Source organism: Patiria miniata, unplaced genomic scaffold, assembly GCF_015706575.1.
Source record: "Patiria miniata isolate m_02_andy unplaced genomic scaffold, ASM1570657v1 HiC_scaffold_5, whole genome shotgun sequence".
NCBI lineage: Eukaryota > Metazoa > Echinodermata > Asteroidea > Valvatida > Asterinidae > Patiria > Patiria miniata.
This window is the reverse complement of record NW_024037072.1, coordinates 35,579,124-35,585,756: the sequence shown is the minus strand read 5'-3', so window position 1 is coordinate 35,585,756 and position 6,633 is coordinate 35,579,124.

Sequence of the window (6,633 nt, the reverse complement as noted above, 5' to 3'; positions counted from 1 at the left end):
ACTCAAAAAAAATCAGCACACAAAGTTGCCGGAATTTTGGATATTTCGCAGCTGTCTTTATTTCGCTGTTTTTTTTAGTGATTCGTTGTGGTGTCGGTACATGACAGTATAGCCAATGAACAAACTTTTCTCACAAATGTTTTAAATGAGCAAATTTGTGGGTTCACAATTTGAACAGAAAACACCTAGAATGAACAGTGTCTTCCTGAAATGACATCACAGCAACAGCTCCCTCATTTGTCTGGAAAAGCATGGATGTTGTTTAAAATGTTTAAAGAAGTGCTCTTTTTAATTAGAGATCAACCAAAAAGGGATGTCAAGTTGTTTTCATATACATTTAAGAGGAGAAGGAAGCTGCACAAAATATGTTCCCAAATAAAATTCATGTCATGAGCCCTTTAAGCTTGGATTTTGAAACAGGATAGTCAACTTTTTCGTGAACTAGATTAAAAGCAGTTTGCCCAAATAACCCATGAACACTCATACTCACTCAAACAGAGTGTCTTGAACTTATTTAATGAAAGCCTCCTCAACAACGAACCCAGGAAAGGAAGTGAAACAAAGTTACAGATTTTTTTAAATTACGCCGCCCTAAAAACCAGCTGCAACCCAACATGAGTGGCACTCTAGGCTTCTTTATCGCTATTGACAAGTACGTTTCATTACTTTGGCTTGTATTATGCATGGCAATTGTAAGGACGAAAAATGTTTACACAGATTTATACCTTTTTGCAAATATTAGTAGTATTTTATTCTTTTTTGTGTGTGTATTTGTTTTGTGCAAGCCTATAATATTTGACAAGGTAGATTGGGAATTGTCGGGTAAATTCAGAATTGAACACTTCATGAGTGTGTATCAAGTGGAAAAAAGCAGATTGCATAATCCAAAGCTGTTTTTTATTTCGTCTTATTTTGGAGTCACTATTATAGCAAAATATGCAATGACTACAAACACCCAATTTTTTTCAATAATAATGTTAAAGTTAACATTAATAATTAATGTTAAGTGTTTTCCTGCATTTACCCAGATGAAATCTATTCAATGGAGTGACATTCTGATAATTACATTCAGATGCTTTGCTTCTCAATATCGAATAAATATTAAAAAGATGAAATGAATTGTAACTTGCCTATATATATTTTATGCTTTATAACTGATGGAACGCCTCGGATTTCCTAGAAGCATACTCTCTCACTGCTAATAGTGAGATTGAATTCCAGAATCGGTATTTTCATAGCAGTTCATTCTTCGCTATTTTCCAGGGCTGCAAACCTCACTAGTTTTTACGAGTGAAGAATTTTTTTTATAAACAAACTTTTTCTCTCTTATTCTATGATAAGAAACGGTTTGCCGCAACTATCATTCGATATTTTTTTAGCTTGATGCTCATTCCTTATTAAAAAAAGAAGAAGAAAGAATAAGAAACATACAGCAGCGATCAAAAGAAACAAATTGTGTGAGAGAGATACTTGATTGAAGAAAGTCTTCCTACCTAGGTACATCACACGGCTAGATTTTCTTCTTTCTGGTAATTTCCAATGAAAACATGGCGTACGAAAGGTAGTTTAAACGATTGAATATGTACTCAATTTAACTAGGTGTGCATCGGAAAGGTTTCTTATTTCAAACAACATTTGATCAGAGTACAGCTGCTAAATTAGCGTTCCCAGGTCGAAATAAAATAGAGAAAAAATATATTTATTTCCTATTGAAAATACATTTTTTTTAAATCTATTTTTTTCCATTGTATTTCGACACCCCCCAAAATAGCGAGAAAATAGAATAGTGAAAAAATATCTTTTTAAAAAATAGAGGTAAAATAGAGGTAAAATAGGTTGCTATTTTTTAAAAATAGCATGCTATTTAAAAAAATGCTATTTTTTAAAAAATACAATATGGCGTCTGTCCAAACAACTGTTTTATAATACGTGGACATACATGTTAATAGTACACATGTCCTTGTGGACAATAAGCATCTTTAGCAGTCCTCAAACATACAGTACATGAAGTGAGCAAGCAATATGACTGCATGCAAGAATGGAATAATTGAGGAAATACATGTATGTCTATTACCATGAACAGTAATAATGCTGTGACAACACAGTGTCCAAACAATTAACATACACATACATCATGCACCATCAAGTTATTAAAACAGTTTGGTTCAACATGCTACGGGTGTGCGTGCTTTTTCAGCAAATACAGCTTGAAAAGGTACAAGAATGTTACTCATAATTGTCCTGGAAAATCTACTAACCATGTGGTGCACTTGTCACTCCATTACAGTGATTTGGATGCATTTTAACCCCAGATATACTTGCCCCCATTGCACACATCTCTACTGCAGCTGTGCTTCACAGACGGCTCTCAGAATGCAACTGACAAAATTCAAACTTGCCACACACACATAGGATGTTTATCTGGTATGCAAATTAAGTGCTTGGCCTTCAGATTGTGTTGTACGTACTGAGCATATGTCTACAAAATAGCAAAAAAATAGTCCATGGTTCTCATAAACATGTGTAAGTGTCCAGAAAATAGACGAAAAATAGACTGTGGACCACACAAAAATGTCTAAGTCTCCAAAAATAGTCATAAAATAGCGTGCAGTTTTAAAAATAGAAATAAAATAGAGTGGCAATATGTACTCATTTTGATGTAATAGAAATAAAATATATTTTGTTCCTATTTTCTAGGAGAAAATAGCTTTAAAATGTATTTTCAATAGGAAAAACATAGGATTTTGCCAGAGATTTTCTATGAGGGTTGTAGCCTTTTACCTCACGAATGACAACGAACAATTTTGACGACCTTTCGGAGTAAAATCTTTTGCAATATTGGGTATTTTCGTTTCTCAGTGTGTATATATGTGTAGGCATTTTAACAATTCAGGAAGAAACAGTCCGAGAATCTCCCCAAATTTAACAACTAGATTTTTGTTTCTTTCTTTTTACACAGTGCTTTGATTTGTCAGATTCCTTCAAAGTTACATACATGTTACTCATGGATTCTCATTTATTAAAGGAACGCGAAAAAAAAATAATGAGCTATACATGTAGAGAAGCGGCTTGGGCGAGTCTAATCTACAACAATGAACCAAATACACACAGTCTAGTGGGTCGGCAGAAATCATCGTTGAAATTTTCCATGGAGATGGTTCAAGTGTAACACTAGCGTTTGCAACAACAGATTAAGCTGAAATTCGGCTTATATTTAGTTGATATAAGTGTCCAACTACTCGTTTAATAACAATTTTGAGAAATTCCTAGAAAGTGATATAAATACAGAGATTTGGGACAGTTTTCGAACGATTTCGTCCAGACTTAAAGGTCAGATATACCAGTAACCAGTATTGTCTTTTCGGCGTCGATGACGGCGATTTTTTTTTCACTGACATGAAGTTTAGAATTATTTCTTCCGTTATAATTTAGCATTTCAATCATACTGTGCATATTTTCTGAGTAACACAGCGTTCAAAAGGCCATGTTTGTGGTGCTTGAATTTCACTGTTCTGCTATAGCGTCTAAGTACGTAATCGGATAAGCTTTGCTAAACAACGGCAGACGCTTTGCCTTAGCAACCACACGACTGCACATGGGTATTAAAAGTAGTCTGCGCCATCGACAGAGGATGCCAACAATAACGTCTCGTCGCCAATTGAATGCTCTCTTTAAAGCTAAAGTCCATCATTTGCAGCCATTCGAAAAGTAACTGGCGTAATTATTGTTGAAAAACAAACTTGGTTGAAAGACAGTAAGGGAACTAAACTCCCTGTGAAATTATTCTTTCTGGGAAGCTGTCATTTTGAAGTAACCAACGAAAGAATGCATTTCCAACGGTGATTCTTAAGAAGCACCGTAGGAAAATTTAAAATTAGTAGTTCGTTTTGTTATTCAGCGCAGCGCGCACAAGCATTGGAACGACGCACACACGCGCGCGGTTGCTATAATTCGTCGGATCAGTGCGCGACGTCGCGTATAGCTGCAATTCAAAACAATTCAAAACATGATTCAGTAACTTTTGATTTGAAATTGAGATCTTAGAATGCTGTTTTCACGGAATATACGGCTGAAGCTTAGCTGAAACTTCATCAGGTTAGTTGCTCAGTATCCTTCATTAGATTTTGAACTCTTTTGTTGCTTCAAACGAACAAAATGCACAAATTACAAATGATGGACTGTAGCTTTAAGGCGTCGGTTATATAATGATTTTGTATGGATAAACTGCATTTTCAAATTGTGTGAACTTTCACACATGCATCTACAATTAAAAAGTCACGCCAACAATGGATTGTAAGATTTTGGTGAAATCTGTCAGTTTAACGGGTTGCTGAATTTGGCAGCCCTCGAGCAGAGCTAAAAAGTTTTATATCTATACAGGTGGCCCCTTTCGCTGGGTATATCAACCCGAATGTTAGGGGAACAGTGTACCGTGAGAACCTCTTCCGCTTTTCAGTAACATAATTGCAGATGGCATCATCATGCAATTTTATTCATCACTTCCGAACCGTCCCGTGTCCAGAATTTCATACATGCGAATAAAGTTAACACTGCTGAGGCCTTTACCAAGCCGGCATCTTGCAGACCAGCTCGTGTCGTTTGAAATCACACGGAGTGTCGTTCCACTGCCAGTTTCCCCGGACTACACGCAATCTTCTTCCCTAGCTGTTTCGTGAGTTAATTCGGTTCTCCCGGATAACAGTTTTCGAATCCTCTCTGACTCCCATCTGCCCAGACGAACTGACCCTCCTTCTCTCGGTCATGGTACCCAATCCAGTATTCTCTCACATCGCGTACTACTGCTAACTAATACGTTTTGTACCTTCAACGAACGTTTATATGGCACGTCAGTTGGTTGCTTGAGCGTCCAAAACGTTTTATGTAGGTCCTTGTTACGTCTTTAGTCACTGGTAGTACGTTTTTAATACGTTTTGTACGTTCAACGAATGTTCTTAGAACGTTTATGGCACGTCAGTTGGTTGTCTGAACGTCCAAAACGTTTTATGTAGGTCATTGTTAGGTCCTAGATAACTACTCGAAAGTTGTTATTACGTTTTGTTCGTTCAAAAAACGTTCTTAGAACGTCTCAAAAAAGGTTTTAAAACGTCCAAAAGTGTCCACAAATGGCCGTTTTTAAAACGTTTATTCAAAATGTTCTAGACCCTCTCCTAAGAACAGCTCAAAATGGTTTCGCCAAAAAGGGACAACTGTGGGTAAAATCATTGCATTTCGGAGGATCATCAAGGGCGTCAAGAGCAAGAATCGTCCTGCTAGCTGTGATGACGTTCATAGACTTCAAAAAGGCTTTTGACTCAATCCACAGGGGGAAGATGCTCGATATCCTTAGTGCATATGGGATACCAAAGAAGCTTGTGGAAACTGTGGCAGCATCCTACTCTCGCAGGCCAGGGTCACCACACCTGATGGAACTACCGAACCGTTTAACATCTCTGCAGGAGTGCTTCAGGGCGATACCCTCGCTCCTTATCTCTTCATCATTGTGCTGGATTATGCTTAGAGGAGGGCCATTGACGGGAGAGAGGTGGAGTTAGGTTTCACCTTGACACAGCGCAAGAGCCGGCGAGTGCCTCCAGTAACAGTCACCGATCTGGACTTCGCCGTTGACATACTGATCTCAAACACTGTGGAACAGGCTCGTACCCTTTTCGTCTCGGTGGTGGAAGAATGTTTGAAGATGGGATTACATCTCAACGCTGGGAAGACCAAAGTGCTGGCATACAACACGACTGACGCTACTGTCCACACCAGAGACGGCACGCTGCTGAAGATCGTGTCCGATTTCAAATATCTTGTAGCGTATGTCGACTCAAGCGGAAAAGACATCAAGACCAGACGAGGATTGGCGTGGTCAGCACTTCACAGCATGAAAAAGGTACGGACGTCAGCCATCAGTACAAAGCTCAAAAGGTCGCTCTTCATCTCCACGATTGAGTCCATCCTACTCTATGGTGCAGAGACCAGGACCCTCACAACCAAGGAGGAGACGCCACTGGATGGACGATGAATGATGACCTCTACAACGGCATGCAGAGAGTGACTCACAATATCAGACAGCGTCGTCTTAATCTCGCTGGCCACTGCGTCCGCCACCCTGAGCTTGCTGCCCGCCCAACCATACTGTGGGAGCCCACCCAGTGCACTGCCTTAAGAGGGAGAAGAAGTCTGACCTTTGTGGACCAGCTCAAGAGGGACACTGATCTCACATCTGCAGAGGAGCTGCGCACCTGCATGGTAGATCGAGACAGCTGGAGGAAGAGGACTCAAGGACTGGCTCGTGATGTCGTCACAACCAATTGCAAGGCGACCCCGACCGATTTGACCGATTGATCTCAAACCTGGCAGGTAAATAGACAAAAAAGTGTTATATATGAAAATTGGGATGTAAAGGTCATGTGACCTCTACTTCCGGTGTTACCGGAAGTGTTAATTTTAGACCCTAATTAGCATATATCTAATGAATTATAAGTTTGATGGGGTTGACACCTTATATTAGCATTAACCAACATTATAGGTTCAATACGTTGCATTAATTTTAATGGGCACGTATTTTTTTTTCATGTTATGACGTCATGAATATTCAATGAGGCAATCTTTACAGTTTTATAACCATAG